We start from the raw sequence: 19,011 nt of genomic DNA, 5'->3' as shown, positions 1-19,011 counted from the left end.
GCCATAACTAGAACACTCATCTTCAACCTCTGGATAACAAACAGACGTTTCAGCCTAGCTGAAAACCCACATCACAACACAATGTTTTGGTCACACTAAGGCAGCATTTCCAATAGTTTATGCAACCTCCTTTTTAACTACAAAGCCATACTCCAGATGGACAGTTGACAGCCAGCAACACACAAAGCTTGTACTCACTGGGGATGGATAGATAGGCTTGGAAGGATTAGATTATTAGTAAGTGCTGATTTCACCCTGTACACACTCACAAACCAACAACAAAATATTTCTATCAATAAACTTACATATAGGAAAAGTAAGAAAAATACTGCCTGAGAACTCAGTCTCAATCCAGTGATTTAGACTTTTAAATTAGGCTTCTTGCAAATGAATAGTAAAAACAGGTATGATGTGTTGATTTTAGAATATTTACAATGTCCACAATGTGCTTTAACTGTTTACGAACTTCAACTTTTTGAATCTTAACATGTCATTAAATAATTGCCCGACTCCCTGCCATAATTTCCCACAACTGTGAGAATTTAAATAAATAAATGCTTAAAAATAAACATTGATATAATCTGTTGAAATGATAAACAAATAAAAAAATCAAATTCTGCCAATCCTGCTGACAGAAATGAGCAGATGCACACATCAGCACCTTCCAAAACAAGATGTTTTATATGTTGAGAAGAATGAAGAACACCAGTTTCCTTAAATTTCACCCATATAGGATTACTTTTCCCTGAGAAAATTAAGCATGGGAATAAGGTTTGGAAGAGAATGGCTCCTGCAGTATTAAATGTGGAGTTACTGTTATCTACTGCACAATGATAATGACGGTTCCACAAAGCCTGAAGTCTATGTCTATAACCTGGAGTCAAGAAGTGGGGAAAAAATCCACATTATATATAAAATAATTCAATATGTAACTTACTGCTGAGTCAAGTTGCATCTGTTTTATTTTGGATTGACAAATAAGGTTCATATTGCACAAAATATTATCCTACTCTAACTGCGAGGTTGCACTGTAATACTTTGGTGTAGATGGGACAAAGAGCATGAGGCCTCTTCAAGAGCCACTTTGCAATACACTTACCCACACTACTCCAGAGCATATTCAACCGCTTACAACAATTAATCCAATTTAAAATTAAGGTATTTGGAAGGCACTGCCTTCCAATGTTATTATGTTTTTAGTTTAGATAGTTACAATCGGGTTAAAAATGCTGGCATCTGATAGATCACTAACCTCCACGTTGAGTGGAAAGAGATTTAAATTGACTGTCAGTCTACACTGACAAGTTATATCAGCAAAGCTACATTGGTCAGGAGTGTGAAAAAACCCACACCCAACCACCATAGCTATACCAATCAGTGTAGACAAAGCTATGAAGAGGGGTTCCATTGACGATGCCAGCTTCATTCAGGGGTGTGTGTGTGTTCCTATACCTACAGAAAAACCTCTTTTGTTAGTACGGCTGTGTCTACACTACAGGGCTATGTCAGCATTGTCTCCATGGTGTGGACATACCCATAGCCACTCCAACATAGCAACCAGTCAGAAAAAATGCATTCCCGCAGCACCTGCTCCTAGCCTAACTAAGCTCCATGCGGAATGGAAGCATGAATGTTAACGCCAACATAAAATGAACAATTCATGTCATCGGCTTCATTCAATGGCGGAGAAGTGACACACCTCTGTTGCTGCAATAGAGACTCAGCTCTTATGCAAAAAGAAAAGGAATACTTGTGGCACCTTAGAGACTAACCAATTTATTTGAGCATAAGCTTTCGTGAGCTACAGCTCACTTCATCGGATGCATACTGTGGAAAGTGTAGAAGATATTATATACACACAAAGCATGAAAAAATACTTCCTCCCACCCCACTCTCCTGCTGGTAATAGCTTATCTAAAGTGACCACTCTCCTTACAATGTGTATGATAATCAAGGTGGGCCATTTCCAACACAAATCCAGGTTTTCTTTTTGCGAATACAGACTAACACGGCTGTTACTCTGAAACCTGTCAGCTCTTATGCAGGAAGCAAAGGTGTCAGCTGATTCTAAACACCCACATAAAGCTGGATCCTTACAAAAACCTCAAGGATTTGTTCATTATCAGATGGAAAAGAGTCAGTACAAAAGAAGTGTCTGAAGGCTAAGAGTAGACCCATGTGTCCATCCAGGCCTTTTTACTGTGCTCATATCAGAGCACCTATGCAAATGTGAATTTAAACCATTTTGTGAAAATACCAAGTGCCAACTTATTTACTTAAAAGATTAGTTTCTGCATCTTCAAAATGTCACTTTCCACAAAATTGAAGCCTCAAGATATTTAGGAGATCAGTTTGCAAAAATCAACTTCTAGCTTGAAGTTTCACATGCAAGTACCATGCCAATTTGGGCTTGTGGAGAGAAGAGGTGGGAGTAACAGAACAAGACTGTCCCACTGGTTACACACACACACAGGAGCAGAATGGGAGGTGACGCATGCATTCTACAGTGTAAGTGAAGAGAGGCCATTTATTACATGGAAATATCACTGAATTTTGAATGATTTCCTTCACAGGCCACAGATGTGTATTAAATATGCAGCAGGCCTTGATTACTTGTCAGCGAGAAACTGCTTTGTGTTTCTTATTTAAGGGAAAAGACAAGTCTTAAACAGAAGCTCCTTTGCTGGTTAACAACCATATTTATAAACAAGGCAGCTAAACCCAACTCACCCCGCTGGCAAGATCCCCTGTGGTCAGTTTTCCCAGGGCAGGGACCATTCAGAAACAACATAGGACACCAGAAAAAAATCAACAGGTGTTTAAAACCACAGATGAGAGCCCTGGCTCCAGTGCCTCTTTGGGGCTGGGGACCCCAGCCGACAAGCCCGCTGGACGTGGGAACCCTGAAGCCCAGTCACCTAGCCCAGCAGGAGCAGGCCTGAGCCCACACAGAGCTCCTGGGCTCAGCTGGGCCCTCCTAAAACAAATCCACCTGGGCCAGGGGAGTGGGTAGGAGCAGGGCGGGGCAGCTGTGAGGCCCAGGACGGTTGCAGCACTCGGGCTGGGGGACTGTGGGGACAGAGCAGGGCAGGTGCCAGGCCCAAGGCGGTGGCAGCGCTGGGGTGGGGGGGGAGAGGGACTGGGGCTGGGGGAGAGCCCAGCAGGCTGGAGGAGGAGGCGGAGGCGCAGGGCCAAGGAGCAGAGCAGGGCAATGCGGGTGCCAGGCTGCGGGGGGGGTCACAGCACTGGGGGGAGTGGGGGGGCGCAGGGCTGAGGGGCAGAGCAGGGCAATGCAGGGCCGGGGGGGGTGTCACAGCGCTGGGGGGGAACCCAGCAGGCCGGGGGGCAGTGCAGAAGCCGGGCCGGGGGGGGGTCACAGCGCTCGGGGGGGGTCGGGGGACCCAGCGGGGGGCAGTACGGAAGCCGGGCCGGGGGGGGGGTCAGGGTCGCAGCAGGCTGGCGGCGGGGCAGTACAGAAGCCGGGCCAGGGGGGATCACAGCGCTGGGGGAGGCGGGGGGACGCAGCAGGCTGGCGGGGGGGCAGTACGGAAGCCGGGCCGGGGGGGGGGGTCACAGCGCTGGGGGATCGGGGGACGCAGCAGGCCGGCGGGGGGGCAGTACGGAAGCCGGGCCGGGGGGGGGGGGGTCACAGCGCTGGGGGATCGGGGGACGCAGCAGGCCGGCGGGGGGGCAGTACGGAAGCCGGGCCGGGGGGGGGTCACAGCGCTGGGGGGGAACCCAGTAGGCCAGCGGGGTGGGGGGCAGTGCAAAAGCCGGGCCGGGGGGGGTCACAGCGCTCGGGGGGGGGGTCGGGGGACCCAGCGGGGGGCAGTACGGAAGCCGGGCCGGGGGGACCCAGCAGGGCTGAGGGGCAGAGCAGGGCAATGGCGGCCCGGGGGGGGCAGTACGGAAGCCGGGCCGGGGCGGGCACTGGGACCCCAGCTCGCTCCCTACCAGTCGCGGGTCTGTCCTCGGGCTCCAACCGCTTCCTCCGCGCAGCCCAGGCCTCGGTCTCTGCAGCTGCCGCCGGCCCAGCGGAAGTGAGCGGGGGGGGGAGCGCTTCCGGGGCGCGGGCGGGGCGCGGGGGCGGGGCCGTGAGGGTGGGGCGGGGGAGAGGCGCAGCAGGAGGGGGCCAGAGGAAGCCGAGGCGATCGGGGTTGGCGGGGCCTTCGGGAGCTTCCAGTCCCCCCCCAGCAGGACCAACCCCACTACGTCATCCCAGCCAGGGCTTGTCAAGCCGGGCCTCAAACACCTCCGGGGGAGCAGGTTCCACCCCCCAGGGAACCCCTGCCAGGGCTTCTCCCCCTCCTGAGACCCAGCCTCAGCCTCCCCCAGGGCAGCCTGAGACCCTTGCTCCTCCTTCCTTCGTCAGCCCCCACTGAGAACAGCCCGGATCCATCCTCTGTGGAACCCCCTTCAGGTAGTTGAAAGCAGCTATCAAATCCCCCCTCATTCTTCTCTTCCGCAGACTAAACAATCCCAGCTCCCTCAGCCTCTCCTCATAAGTCATGTGCTCTAGACCCCTAATCATTTTTGTTGCCCTTCGCTGGACATTTTCCAATTTTTCCACATCCTTCTTGTAGTGTGGGGCCCAAAACTGGACACAGTACTCCAGATGAGGCCTCACCAATGTCGAATAGAGGGGAACGATCACGTCCCTCGATCTGCTGGCAATGCCCCTACTTATACATCCCAAAATGCCACTGGCCTTCTTGGCAACAAGGGCACACTGTTCACTCATATCCAGGTTCTTGTCCACTGTCAACCCTAGGTCCTTTTCCGCAGAACTGCTGCCTAGCCATTCGGTCCCTAGTCTGTAGCGGTGCATGGGATTCTTCCGTCCTAAGTGCAGGACTCTGCACTTGTCCTTGTTGAACCTCATCAGATTTCTTTTGGCCCAATCCTCTAATTTGTCTAGGGCCCTCTGTATCCTATCTCTGCCCTCCAGCATATCTACCACTCCTCCCAGTTTAGTGTCATCCACAAACTTGCTGAGGGTGCAATCCACACCATCCTCCAGATCATTTATGAAGATATTGAACAAAACCGGTCCCAGAACCAACCTCTGGGGCACTCTGCTAGATACTGGCTGCCAACTAGACATTAAACCGTTGATCACTGTCCATTGAGCCCGATGATCTTGCCAGCTTTCTATCCACCTTACAGTCTATTCATCCAATCCATACTTCTTTAACTTGCTGGCAAGAGTACTGTGGGAGACAGTATCAAAACCTTTGGTAAAGTCAAGATATATCATATCTACAGAGCCAGTTATCTCATCATAGAAGGCAATCAGGTTGGTCAGGCATGACTTGCCCTTGGTGAATCCATGTTGATGGTTCTTGATCACCAGGAGAAGTGGAGGACGGAGGGAATCCAGTGGAGGGGCATGGGGATTTGGGGAGGGAGAGCTAGTTCACCTGAAATTGTTTACTGGCATCACAAACTATCCAAACATGCCAGCAGCTTGGGGGGGTGTTAAAAGAGCAGAAATCTCTGCTCTCGGTCCCAGCATCAGCCCAGGACAGGGTTTGCCTGTGTATCTGGAGATTAACTCCGATGTTCCCAAACTCCTGGGTTCGGTTGTTATTGTCCATTCGTGATCAGTGGCAGCTTGCTCCCTAGCAAGATTCTATCGCTGCCATCACTTTCCTTTCTTCTAGGATTTTCCCCGATAGAAAGTCTTCTCATGAGTGAAAATATGAGGAAGTAGCTTTCTGACACTCTCTTCTACACGGATAGTCTAGCTCAAGTATCACCATGGTATTGATACTCCTACACTTCATTTTTTCCTCCTTCATGCTGGCTGCACTCTCTCTCAACTTTCTGTTGCACTGTGCTTTGTGTTACTCCTGAGGGCATTCTACGCCAAAAAATTAAAAAATCTGCGCACAATATTTTAAAATTCTGCAAAATTCTGCAAGCTTCATTTGTCAGTAAATAAATGCAGAGGCCCCAGCATGGCAGTGGGGAGCACAGGCCACTGGTTGTTTGAAGGTGGGAGATCATCCTGCAGCCTCCCCACCCCGAGAATATGGATTCAGTAGTGAGGCTGCACCTGACCCTGACACAGCACAAGGCCTGGGCCTGCCCCTGTGCACCAGGTGTGGGGCAGGCAGGCTGAACCAGGCTGGATACAAGTGTGGAGGGGCTCAGAGTGGGAGGATCCAGATGTGGGGTGAGAGGATTCTGTGTGGAACAATCTGGGTGCAGGCAGCTCAGTGAGGGGTCTAGGTGTGGGGGGATCTGGATGCAAGAGGCTCGTTGCGGTGGGATTGGGGGAGGGTTCCAGGTGCCGGGGCAATGGGACTCTGCAGGGGCTTCCAGGTGAAGGTGGTTGTGGCTCAGTGGAAGAGTCTGGGTGTGGGGTCTCAGCAGTAGAGTCTGGGTGCTGGGGGAGTGGGGCAGCTAGTTGGTCAGTGCCGTGGGGGTGTGGATGTGGGGGCTCAGGTTGTGCATGGGGGTGGGGCTTGTCAGGGTGGGGGTTTGAGTTCAGGGAGCTAAGTGGAGGGTGGTCTGGGTGCAGGGAGACTCCAGATGCAAGGGTTCAGGTTCAGTGGGGTGGGGTTTGGGTATGGAGGGCTAGGGGGGTACTGGGTGTATGTGATGAGGCTTGGTGGGGATGTCGGGGTATGGGAGGTCCAGATGCATGGGAGCTGGGTGGATGGGGGAGCAGCTCCCCATACAGTGACCCCTCCCCCCGCAGCTGAGGAGTGATGTGGGGAGGATGCTGAGCTTTCTGCAGCTGCGGGAGGTTTCTGGGGGTGGCTTTGACACAGCCCCAGGGGCTCCTTGCAGGGGAAGAGGAAGTTCTGTCCTCTCCTGCCTCCAGCCCAGCTGGGACTAGCAACTGATCCCAGTTCAGGGTAGGAGCTTGTCAGGGTTCATTCCCCACTCTGAACTCTGGGGTACAGATGTGGGGACCCACATGAAGGACCCCCTACGCTTATTTTTACCAGCTTAGGTTAAAAACTTTCCTAAGGCACAAATTCTGCCTTGTACTTGAACAGTATGCTGCCACCACCAAGTGATTTAGACAAAGAACCAGGGAAAGGACCACTTGGGAGTCCTATTCCCCCAAAATATTCTCCCAAGCCCTACAACCCCTTTCCTGGGGAAGGCTTGAGAATAATATCCTCACCAATTGGTACAGGTGAACACAGACCCAAACCCTTGGATCTTCAGAACAATGAAAAATCAATCAGATTCTTAAAAGAAGAATTTTATTTAAAGAAAAGGTAAAAGAATCACCTCTGTAAAATCAGGATGGTAAAAACTTTACAGGGTAATCAGATTCAAAACACAGAGGATTCCCCTCTAGGCAAAACTTTAAAGTTACAAAAAACTGGGATAAACCTCCCTCTAGCAAAGGGAAAATTCACAAGTTGAAAACAAAAGGTAATCTAATGCGCCTTGCCTTATTTACTTACTCTTTTTGTAATATCAGAGACTTGTACAGGATGGTTTATAGGAGAAGGAGTTTTTGACCTGATGCTTTTCTGCTTTCCCCAGAGAACACACCAACAAAGCCTTTCCCCCCGTCCCAAGATTTGAAAGTATCTTCTTTCCCCATTGGTCCTTTTGGTCAGGTGCCAACCAGATTATTTGAGCTTCTTAACCCCTTACAGGTAAGGAGGAATTCTAGGCTACCCTTAGCTGTATGAAGAAAAGGAGTACTTGTGGCTGGGGTGTCCCCAGCCCTACAGTGATTTGCCAGATGCTCTGGGTGCCTGAAGTGATGTACCTGCTCTGCTCGGGAGTGGTGCATTACTGCTCTTGCAGCTTCCCTTTGCTTCCCTGTCAGGAAGTCATTTTTCTGCAGGGAATCAAAGAAATCTGTGGGGGACCTGAATTTTGTGCACGCGCAGTGGCACAGAATTCCCCCAAGAGTATTCTGTGAAGGGCTGGTCAACACTAATGAGGTAAGTTGATCTAAGTTAGGCCAGTTCAGTTACCTAACGAGTTAGCATATCTACACCAGACCCGCTAAATTGACACCGCTGCATTGATCACAGTGGTGCCGATTTAGTCCATAGTGTAGACATGGCCAATTTCTAAATCTAGTTTATGGTCACTAAGGGCATGGCTACACTTGCAGGTGTAGAGCGCTTTGAGTTAAACCATCCCTCTGAGACTGCAGCAGGGAAAGCGCTGCCGTGTGTTGACACTGTCAGCTGCCAGTGCAGTGGCATGGCCACATTTGCGGCACTTGCAGTGATATTGGGAGCAGTGCATTAGGGGCAGCTATCCCACAGAGCACCTCTTCCCATTCTGGCGCTGTGGCTTGTGGGAAAGGGGTGGGAGGGTCCAGGGCATTCTGGGTCCTGTCCCAATGCCCCGTGATGCATCGCTTCGCATCCCAGCAATCCCTGTGCTTCCATCCACATTTGGCGCCATCTTTCAACGTTTTTTGTACTGCGCGCTCTGTCTTCCCTTTCAGTCTGCGGGAATGGAGCCCGAACTGCTGAGGAGTCTGCTGACGAGTCTCACCAACACATCACGAATGGCAGTCGAGTTACTCCTTAAGCTACAAACTGACAGTGAGGAGTCCGATGATGATGTCGACTCGCATAACGCAAACGACACGAGATTGCTTGTGGCATTCACGGACATGCTCACCACCGTGGAACGCCGCTTTTGGGCTCGGGAAACAAGCACTGAGCGGTGGGATCACATTGTTATGCACGTCTGGGATGACGAGCAGTGGCTGCAGAACTTTCGGATGAGAAAAGCCACTTTCATGGGACTGTGTGAGGAGCTCGCCCCCACCCTGTGGCACAAGGACATGAGATTGAGAGCTGCCCTGCCGGTGGAGAAGCAGGTGGCTACTGCAATCTGGAAGCTGGCAACTCCAGACAGCTACCGATTGGTCACTAACCAGTTTGGAGTGGGAAAGTCGACCGTTGGAATCGTGTTGATGCAAGTTTGCAGGGCCATTAATCGCATCCTGCTCAGAAGAACCGTGACTCCAGGCAACACGCGTGACATTGTGGCTGGCTTTGCACAAATGGATTTCCCTAACTGTGGAGGGGCGAGAGATGGGACGCATATTCCAATTCTGGCACCAGACCACCTAGCCACCGAGTACATTAATCACAAGGGGTATTTCTCTGTGGTTCTCCAGGCACTTGTGGATCACCATGGGCATTTCACGGACATTAACGCAGGCTGGTCCGGAAATGTGCATGATGCACGCATCTTTCGGAACACAGGCCTGTTCAGGAAGCTGCAAGCCGGGACTTTCTTCCCAGGCCAGAAGATCACCATAGGGGAAGTCGAAATGCCCATTGTGATCCTTGGAGACCCTGCTTACCCTTTAATGCTGTGGATCATGGAACCCTACACATGGAGCCTTGACAGCAACAAGGAGCGGTTCAACAACAGGTTGAGTCAGTGTAGAATGACTGTTGAGTGTGCTTTTGTCTGTTTAAAGGGCTGCTGGCGCTGTCTGTATGGGAAGCTGGACCTGGCCGATGACAACATCCCCACAGTTATAGCCGCGTGCTGTACCCTCCATAATATTTGTGAAGGGAAGGGTGAAAGCTTCACTCAGGTATGGACCACAGAGGTTCAACACCCAGAGGTTGAATTTGAACAGACAGAGAGCAGGGCTATTAGAGGGGCCCAGCGCGGGGCTGCAAGGATTAGGGATGCCTTGAGGGAGCAATTTGAGGCTGAAAGCCACCAGTAATGTCTGGTGCCCTGCATGGGAGTGAAGTGCAGTGGTTACAATGCTAGTAGACATCTATGTTTGCTACGTACGATGCACTGACTTGCAGTGCCTGTTGCTTTCCTGGGTTATGGTATCTTTTACTTAATGCAATAAAAAATGTTTTTAAAGCCAAAAAATTCATTTATTGAAAAGAAACACAACTGCTGGGGAAACAGAAAGGGCATGACACATCTGTACTGTGTGGGAGGAGGGAAGGGGGGAGGGTGGGGAACGGGACAATCATAGATTTGCGTATGTCCTGTTATCATATTCAGCCTTCATGTCTGAAGTGCTGCACAATGAGTGCTGCACTTCAGGCTGGCTAAAAAGCATGGTGATGGGGGTTGAGTGCAGTGGGTCAGGGTCATAGTTTGCAGGGCTGGGTGGTGAAGCTACAGGTGTTGGAGGCAGCTGGTTGCGATAGGAAACTCGATGTTGGGGGAAGTGGGTTGGCGGTGACATGGGGACACAAGGGAAAAAGTTTTGGGACAAGGGCTGCGTGCGGGGGCGGGGGTGGATCCGCTCTGTCTGCAGTGCTATGAGCGCCTGTATCAAGTCCGCTTGGTGCTCCATGATGCTTAGCAGCCGCTCCGTGCTTTGGTGCCGGCGATCCGCATTCTGCTGGTGGAGCTTCCTTTCCCTCTCCCGGCACTCCTGTACTTTTTGATTTTCAGTTCTTTGGTTATTTGCGGCCGCTTCCTGATTCTTTGCAGTCTTTTGGCTGTTGATAACAAGGATGGCTGGGATCTCAAAGTTGCATCTGTAAAGCCAAAATGCAACACTTAACAGAGGCAGCATTGTTCACACCAGACAGAGCAATGATTCGGCCATACTTAAAGACAAGTACAGTGCCCATCCCAAAGTGAGCGCACATAACCCACAGGAGCCCCAGAATGGTGAGTAAGCAGAGGGGCAAGGGGGACTGATTGTTTCAGGGCCGTACTGTCCTCTGGGATTCTGTGCCTTGGGGAGAGCCAACAGCTGCTGGGGGCCCCTGTACTGAACACTGTCCCCACATTTTCCACAGGATGAGTTCATCCTGGAAGAGATCTCGCTGCTGAGGGTGACCTGGGAAGCAAGGGAGGGTCTTCTACTGCAATGCGGCTTCCGCCCTGGCCCATACGCAGCTTGGCTGTGTGCAGCAGTGGTTCCCCCGCCCCTCCCGGCACAGTGGTGCGGACATGTTAGCCTGACTGGGACACGGAGCACAGTAGCTCTGCCAAGGAACCTGCGCAAGCGGATTGCCCAGCTTCTGCATGAGACCTTTGAAGAGATCACTGAGGCCAATTACCATGATGTGAGAGAGCACATCAATGCCCTATTCCGCATCTAGGCATGCACACAATCCTAACCCTTCCTTCTGCAACCCTCCTCGCCCCAAGAGCCCGCACTGAACAATTACCTTCCCAAAATTAAAGCTACTTACTGGGCACCTCCTCTGGTGCTTGTTCTTTCCCAAGCACCATCCACTGCAACTGGCTACCTTCCTCCTGGCTTGAAAACAGCTCCTGGCTGCATGCATCTAGGGATGCCTGGCTGTCCTCTGGCTCTGGGCCCTCCTCCTCCTCAGCACCCTCGCTCCCGCTTTCCTCCTCCTGGCCTGTTGAACTCTGTGCTGCTACGGCCTCTGAAGTGTCCATGGTGGTCTTTGGAGTGGAGGTGGGGTCGCCCCCAAGTATTGCGTCCAGCTCTTTGTGGAAACGGCAGGTTGGGGGGGCAGCATCGGAGTGGCTGTTTGCCACGCGGGCTTTGCGGTAGGCATCCCGCAGCTCCTTCACTTTAACCCTGCACTGCGTCCCGGTCATGGCCCCTTTATATCATGTCCCTTGATATCTGCCCAAAGGTATCATAATTCCTACGGCTGGAGCGCAGCTGGGACTGGACAGCTTCCTCCACCCAGACACTGATGAGGCCAGCATGTCGACATTGCTCCATACTGGGGATCGTCTGGCGCGTGGAGACATGGTCACCTGGACAGATTCGCTGAGAGCACTCCACGCCTGGCTGAGCAAACAGGAAGGGGAATTTCAAAATTCCCAGAGAATTTAAAGGGCGGGTCTGATGGGTCGTCACCTGGGGGCAGGGCAGTAGAGCTCAAAGTGATGATCAGAATGGCTAGAACAGGCATTGTGGGACACTTCTGGAGGCCGATCAGAGTGCATTAATAGACCAGGGTGTCCACACTGGTGCCATGGAGCTCCAGCCGGGGAGCTCCAAGCGTTATGCTTCTCATCGAGGTGGATCACCAGGAGCGCTCCAGCTGTGGAGTGCAAGCGCTCTGCATGCCTTGCCAGTGTGGACACCTCAGGAGTTAGGGCACCCGGGACTGCTTTAATGTGCTCTAACTTGCAAGTGTAGCCAAGGCCTTAGTCTGTATTTGGTCAGAGACTGCATATTACAGGGTGCGAGGGTCTGTTAAGGCAAAGGGTTTGGTGGGAGTCTGTTGGTGTGAAGTTCATGGGGGTCTTTAGTTTGAAGTTATATAGGAGTGGACTCTGCTTCTGTCTAGATTTAGTTTTTGATCCTCTGACATACTGCAGTGGGGGGATTGTTGGCTGCTTTAGTTAGAGTTGCACCAGGTTTGATATTCTTTTCTAGTTTCTGCAGGTGGTGGGGGAATATCCCAGTTCTGCTTTGCAGCCATTGGTGGAGGAACTCCTGGGTCCACATAGTATTTCTTTGCAGAACTATAGGTGGAGGGTTTCTTTTGCGGTTTCATCTCAAACAGTGTGGATAGCAGCTAAGCTACAGATTTGCTTGGAAGAGGCCCAGGTATGTACAATATAGTATGTGTTCAGTTTCTCTGCTTCTTAAATGAATGTTAATTTCTTTCAGACCTTGTCTTAGACATCCATGATTGTGATCTTCTCCAGTTTGACCTATTGAGACCATATCTAGTGTGTTTCTAGTGGGTGAAAATTCCTTTGGAGATACTCTTGTGTGGGTCCCAGTCTGACCAGGTAATATAGTCATAGAGTTTAAGGTCAGAAGGGACCACCAGATCATCCAGTCTGACCAGTCTATCACAAGCCAACATCACCACCCAGCACCCACACACCAAACCCAGCAACCAAATTATACCAGAGTATTACAGCCCACAGGAGACTAGACTAGTATGTGCCACAGGGAGACAATAGGAGAGTCCGAGGTGCATGAGTGCCCGAGGATCCTGCAGTGGCAGAGAAATGATTAAGTGAGATACACCCAGATAATCTTGGCAAGTGACCCCACACTGCAGCAGAATGCAAACATTTCCTGACTCCACATATGGTCAGTTAGACCTTGAACATGTGAGCAAGAACCAGCCCACCAAGCACCTGAAAGAGAGAATGCTCAGTGCCACCTCACAGCCCTCCCCCACCCTATGCTGTGTCCTATCTCCAGCTGTGGCTTGCCCTGATACTTCAGAGGACGGAGACCAAAAAAACCCCTCAAAAACCAAACTGCCTATGTGTGGGGGAAACGCTGAAGAATGAGCTTTTAGGAACATGACACATAAACCAGAAGTGAGCTCCAAGACTACTGTGTCCTGCTCCCCCACCATCACAACCAACCCTGCCACACAATCCTACTCATAAATTTGTCCATCTCTCTCTCGAAACTAATTGTTTGCTCCCACAATTCCTATTGGTAGGCTGTTCCAGACCTTCCTCTGATGGTTAGAAACCTTCTCACTTTCAGCCTCAATTTATTCAAGGCCAGTTTATCCCTGTTTGTTCTTATGCCAACATTGTCCTTTAGCTCCAGTAGCTCTTTCCCCTCCTGGTGTTTACCCCCCAGTGTATTAATAGAGAGCAATCAGATCCCCTCACAGCCTTCATTTTGCTAAACAAACCAAGATCTTCCTGTCTCCTCTCATAAAATAGGCCCTCCATACCCCTGCTCACCTAGTAGTTCTTCTGTGGCCCTGTTCCCATTTGAATTCATCTTTCTTGAACATGGGTGATGGCACGGAGTAGGTTCAGATTTCCTGGTGATGGATGCTGTATAAGGGCTTGTCTACGCTGGCACTTTACAACACTGCAACTTTCTCGCTCAGGGGTGGGAATAAACACCCCCCTGAGAGCAGCAAGTTTCAGTGCTGTAAAGCACCGGTGTAGACAGCACACCAGCACTGGCAGCTGCGCTCCCAGCGCTGTAGCTATGCCCTTCATGGAGGTGGCTTTTTGGAGAGCTCTCTCCCAGCACTCTGCCGCGACTACACAAGCCACTGCCGCAGCAGTGCTTTAATGTTGCCAGTGTAGACTAGCCCTAAGAATCTAAACAGATTGATCTCTGAGCTGACTCCAGGGGGAGTGGGAGGAGCAGGAGAGAGGGGTGAGGACTATCAGTAGGAGAAAAGATATGGAAAATGAGGGCATTCAGACACTGAGAGGAGCAGGTGGGTGCTGGCTCATGGGTGGAGGTGGGCATAGAGGCATGCAGACACATGGCATATGCCACAGTGTAAAAATATTACTTTTTGAGCCAGATTTGCCTTCTAATGTATTACGATTGCGACGCTGGCAGACCAGGTGTCTCCCATGTCTCAACTGAACACTGACAGATACATAGCTGAATCAGTCTGGCTCACCTGTGTGTTAGTATTGTTAAAATAGGTATTAGGATGATAAAAACGTGCTTAGTGTTTAGAATCATAGAATATCATGATATTCTATGATTCAGGAGGTCATCTAGTCCAACCCCCTGCTCAAAGCAGGACCAATCCCCAACTAAATCATCCCAGCCAGGGCTTTGTCAAGCCGGGCCTTAAAAACTTCTCAGGATGGAGATTCCACCACCTCCCTAGGTAACCCATTCCAGTGCTTCACCACCCTCCTGATATCCAACCTAGACCTCCCCCTCTGCAACTTGAGACCATTGCTTCTTGGTCTGTCATCTGCCACCACTGAGAATAGCCGAGCTCCATCCTCTTTGGAACCCCCCCTTCTGGTAGTTGAAGGCTGCTATCAAATCCCCCCTCACTCTTCTCTTCTGTAGACTAAATCATCCCAGTTCCCTCAGCCTCTCCTCATAAGTCATGTGCCCCAGGCCCCTAATCATTTTTGTTTACTCTCCACTGGACTCTCTCCAATTTGTCCCCATCCCTTCTGTAGACTTTGTTGAATGTTTGTAAACTGCTGCATGCATTAATCTCCCTTTTAACATCTGTAACCCATATTGTAAGGTAATATTTAAACATTTGTATTGCAGTATAAGGCTCCATGACTGTGTAAATCACCAGGCAGGAGAGAGACATTAACCAGTGTGAAATGCTGGTCTCCAACAGAATGTGTTACACTCTGGCCAACAAGAAAGGCCCATTGACACCAGGTGAACTACTGTGGAACATTAAAGAAGACAAAGGACTTTGATTGCTCTTCCCCACCTCCTCCCCATGAAGATGAGTCATGCAAGTGAATTCCTTCCATCAGCTGAGTTTGCAGCTCAGAGTGCAAGGGTGGGGAAGGGAATAAAACCCCCCTAACAAGAAGGAACTGTATCTCTATGCTGCTTGGAATCTGAAGGGCAAGGTTTTCTAGCAATGAGCAAGATGTTCCCAGCTGCTTAGCCTGGATTAGCCCTTAATGACATATAAAGCTTGCTTATTATCGAAGCTTCTGTTACCTTTTGAACCTTAAGATTGTAACTCATTTGTAAGTGTGTGTGTATGTATATCTAATCTAATCAATCTATCTATCTATCTATACCTGCTTTAACCTTGTAAATAACTCACTTATTTCCTTTTTCCTATTAATAAATCTTTCAATAGTTTATTACAGGATTGGCTACAAGCATGGTCTTTGATGTGAGATCTAAGGTGCAACTGACCTGGGGAAAGGGACTGGTCCTTTGGACTGGAAGTAACTTGAATATTACTGTGATTCCTGCTGTGAGGGACCATCTCTCACAATGGTTGGCTTGCCTAGGTGACAAGATAGATGGGAGCACCCCAGGGGGACTGTCTGTGACTCCATGGCCCTGTCTACACTGGCAGGTTTCTGAGCAGTAAAGCAGCGTTCTGCGCTGTAACTCCCCAGGGGTCACGCAGCCAAGCCGCTGAGTGCGCAGAAACTGCACAGTTGTAGCGCTGTAAAAACACCACCCTGACGAGAGACGTGCAGCCTTCTGCGCCAGGGGTACAGACACCCTGGTCGATCACAGCCCTGCGATTGGCCTCTGGGAGGTGCCCCACAATGCCTGTTCTTGCCTCTCTGGTCATCGGTTTGAACTCCACTGCCATGCCCTCAGGTGACCAACCATGAGCCCCACCCAGTAAATTCCTTTTGAAATTTGAAAGTCCCCGTCCCGTTGGCTCGGTGGTGGGTGCAGTGGTCGCAACGCATCTTTCCAGGTGGCCAGGCCCGCTACACCCACCAGGCGATCCCCGGCTTGCAGCACTGCCGAGCTGCTGGACCTAGTTGCAGTTGCAGCTACCAAGAGATGTTCAGAGTAACAAGAAGGGTTTCTTCAGGTATGTTAGCAACAAGAAGAAAGTCAAGGAAAGTGTGGGCCCCTTACTGAATGAGGGAGGCAACCTAGTGACAGAGGATGTGGAAAAAGCTAATGTACTCAATGCTTTTTTTGCCTCTGTCTTCACGAACAAGGTCAGCTCCCAGACTACTGCACTGGGCAGCACAGCATGGGGAGGAGGTGACCAGCCCTCTGTGGAGAAAGAAGTAGTTCGGGACTATTTAGAAAAGCTGGACGTGCACAAGTCTATGGGGCTGGATGCGCTGCATCCGAGAGTGCTAAATGAGTTGGCGGATGTGATTGCAGAGCCATTGGCCATTATCTTTGAAAACTCATGGCAATCGGGGGAAGTCCCAGACGACTGGAAAAAGGCTAATGTAGTGCCCATCTTTAAAAAAGGGAAGAAGGAGAATCCTGGGAACTACAGGCCAGTCAGCCTCACCTCTGACCCTGGAAAAATCATGGAGCAGGTCCTCAAGGAATCAATTCTGAAGCACTTAGAGGAGAGGAAAGTGATCAGGAACAGTCAGCATGGATTCAACAAGGGCAAGTCATGCCTGACTAATCTAATTGCCTTCTATGACGAGATAACTGGCTCTGTGGATGAGGGGAAAGCAGTGGACGTGTTATTCCTTGACTTTAGCAAAGCTTTTGACATGGTCTCCCACAGTATTCTTGCCAGCAAGTTAAAGAAGTATGGGCTGGATGAATGGACTATAAGGTGGATAGAAAGTTGGCTAGATTGTTGGGCTCAACGGGTAGTGATCAATGGCTCCATGTCTAGTTGGCAGCCGGTATCAAGCGGAGTGCCCCAAGGGTCGGTCCTGGGGCCGGTTTTGTTCAATATCTTCATAAATGATCTGGAGGATGGTGTGGATTGCACCCTCAGCAAGTTTGCAGATGACACTAAACTGGGAGGAGAGGTAGATACGCTGGAGGGCAGGGATAGGATACAGAGGGCCCTAGACAAATTAGAGGATTGGGACAAGAGAAATCTGATGAGGTTCAACAAGGACAAGTGCAGAGTCCTGCACTTAGGACGGAAGAATCCCATGCACCGCTACAGACTAGGGACAGAGTGGCACGGCAGCAGTTGTGCAGAAAAGGACCTAGGGGTTACATTGGACGAGAAGCTGGAGATGAGTCAACAGTATGCCCTTGTTGCCAAGAAGGCCAATGGCATTTTGGGATGTATAAGTAAGGGCATTGCCAGCAGATTGAGGGACGTGATCGTTCCCCTCTATTCGACATTGGTGAGGCCTCCTCTGGAGTACTGTGTCCAGTTTTGGGCCCCACACTACAAGAAGGATGTGGAAAAATTGGAAAACGTCCAATGGAGGGCAACAAAAATGATTAGGAGACTGGAAAACATGACTTATGAGGAGAGGCTGAGGGAAGTAGGATTGTTTAGTCTGCAGAAGAGAAAAATGGTCTCAAGTTGCAGTGGGGGAGGTTTAGGTTGGATATTAGGAAAAACTTTTTCACTAGGAGGATGGTGAAACACTGGAATGCGTTACCTAGGGAGGTGGTGGAATCTCCTTCCTTGGAAGTTTTTAAGGTCAGGCTTGACAAAGCCCTGGCTGGGATGATTTAGTTGGGGATTGGTCCTGCTTTGAGCAGGGGGTTGGACTAGATGACCTCTTGAGGTTCCTTCCAACCCTGATATTCTATGATTCTATGACCTCATTGGTATTTGGGGAGAAGAGCTGTCCAGTCCCAGCTGCACTCCAGCCATAGGAATTATGACACCTACGGACAGATTTCATGATTCATGACAGAAAGGGGCCATGAGCGGGACACACTGCAGTGCAGGGTCAAAGTGAAGGAGCTGTGGAACACCTACCACAAGGCGCAGGAGGCAAACTGCCAGTCCAGTGCTGCACCCACGAGCTGCCGGTTCTACAAAGAGCTGGACGTGATACTCGGTGGCGACCCGACCTCCACTGCGAAGGCCCCTGTGGATACTTTGTTGGCTCACGTGCCAGTTGAGAGGGGACCAAGCCAAGAGCAGGAAATCTTGGACAAGGATGTGGAGGGGGACCCAGAGGCAGAGGATGACTCAGCAGCCAGAGATGCATGCAGCCAGGAGCTCTTCTCTACCCCGGAGGAAGCTAGCCAGTCACAGCAGTTGGATCTTGGCAAAGTGCAAACAGGAGAGGAGCCCCCTAGTAAGTGGATTTGATTTTGGGAATCGCTGAAGCGAGTTGTTGGGGGTAGGAGGGCAGAAGGGTTGCAGAAAGCAGGTTTGTCTCCCACCGCATGCCTAGTCTGAGAGGTAGAATAGGCTGTTGATTAACTCCCTCACTTCACGGGAATCTCCCTCAGAGATCTCCAGGAAACTCTCGTGCAGATACTGGGCAATCCAGGTTCTTCGGCGGAGCTGCTTTGTTTCTTTCCCCATTAATGGTAACTTTCCCACGCCACTGTGCCGTCACGGGGTGGGACCATTGCTGCACACAGGCAAGCCGCATAGGGGCCAGGGTGGAAGCCGCAGGCTTGGAGAAGACCTTCCCTTGATTCCCTGCTCACCCTCAGCAGCGAAATATCTTCCATAATGATCACCTCCTGTGGAAAGTGTGGGGACAAGAATGATTTTCAGGCCCCCCTACTGTGCCGGCTCTCCCCAAGAGCCACGTGCCCAGTGTACAGCAGGGTCCGGGAAGAGTGATTTACCCTGCCCTGTGGCTACTCACCATTTTGGGGGTCTTGTGGCTCATGTGTGCTTGCCTGGGGTCAGCCAGTTAGTGTCAGGTTTGTGAGTACTGGCTGTATTTTCATAGAATCATAGAATAGCAGGGTTGGGAGGGACCTCAGGAGGTCATCTAGTCCAACCCCTGCTCAAAGCA

General features: G+C 50.7%; 1 protein-coding gene and 1 long non-coding RNA gene across 5 annotated transcripts in view; one reads left to right on the top strand and one right to left on the bottom strand.

Annotated features, from left to right (window-relative positions):
- Nucleotides 1-4,069, bottom strand: part of AP1B1 (adaptor related protein complex 1 subunit beta 1) — a 79,619-nt gene extending 75,550 nt beyond the window's left edge. For 2 of the 4 annotated variants that reach the window (XM_074973096.1, XM_074973097.1), the window contains exon 1: nucleotides 3,955-4,069. The gene's annotated coding sequence lies outside the window, so the exon portion shown is untranslated. Of the gene's footprint in view, nucleotides 1-2,730; nucleotides 2,748-3,954 lie in introns of all 4 variants that reach the window. The other 2 variants (XM_074973094.1, XM_074973098.1) reach the window with 2 other exon arrangements.
- A 3,478-nt stretch (nucleotides 4,070-7,547) lies between these two features.
- LOC141999438 (uncharacterized) lies at nucleotides 7,548-15,201 on the top strand. The gene is made up of 3 exons (XR_012642009.1): nucleotides 7,548-7,628; nucleotides 12,311-12,484; nucleotides 14,906-15,201. It is a non-coding gene; the product is annotated as an uncharacterized LOC141999438 (long non-coding RNA).
- Nucleotides 15,202-19,011: the final 3,810 nt, after the last annotated feature.

The sequence above is a fragment of the Natator depressus genome, chromosome 15 (assembly GCF_965152275.1).
Source record: "Natator depressus isolate rNatDep1 chromosome 15, rNatDep2.hap1, whole genome shotgun sequence".
In the NCBI taxonomy this organism is placed as follows: domain Eukaryota; kingdom Metazoa; phylum Chordata; order Testudines; family Cheloniidae; genus Natator; species Natator depressus.
The sequence above is the reverse complement of the archived record's forward strand: the minus strand, read 5'-3'. Positions and strand labels throughout refer to the sequence as shown.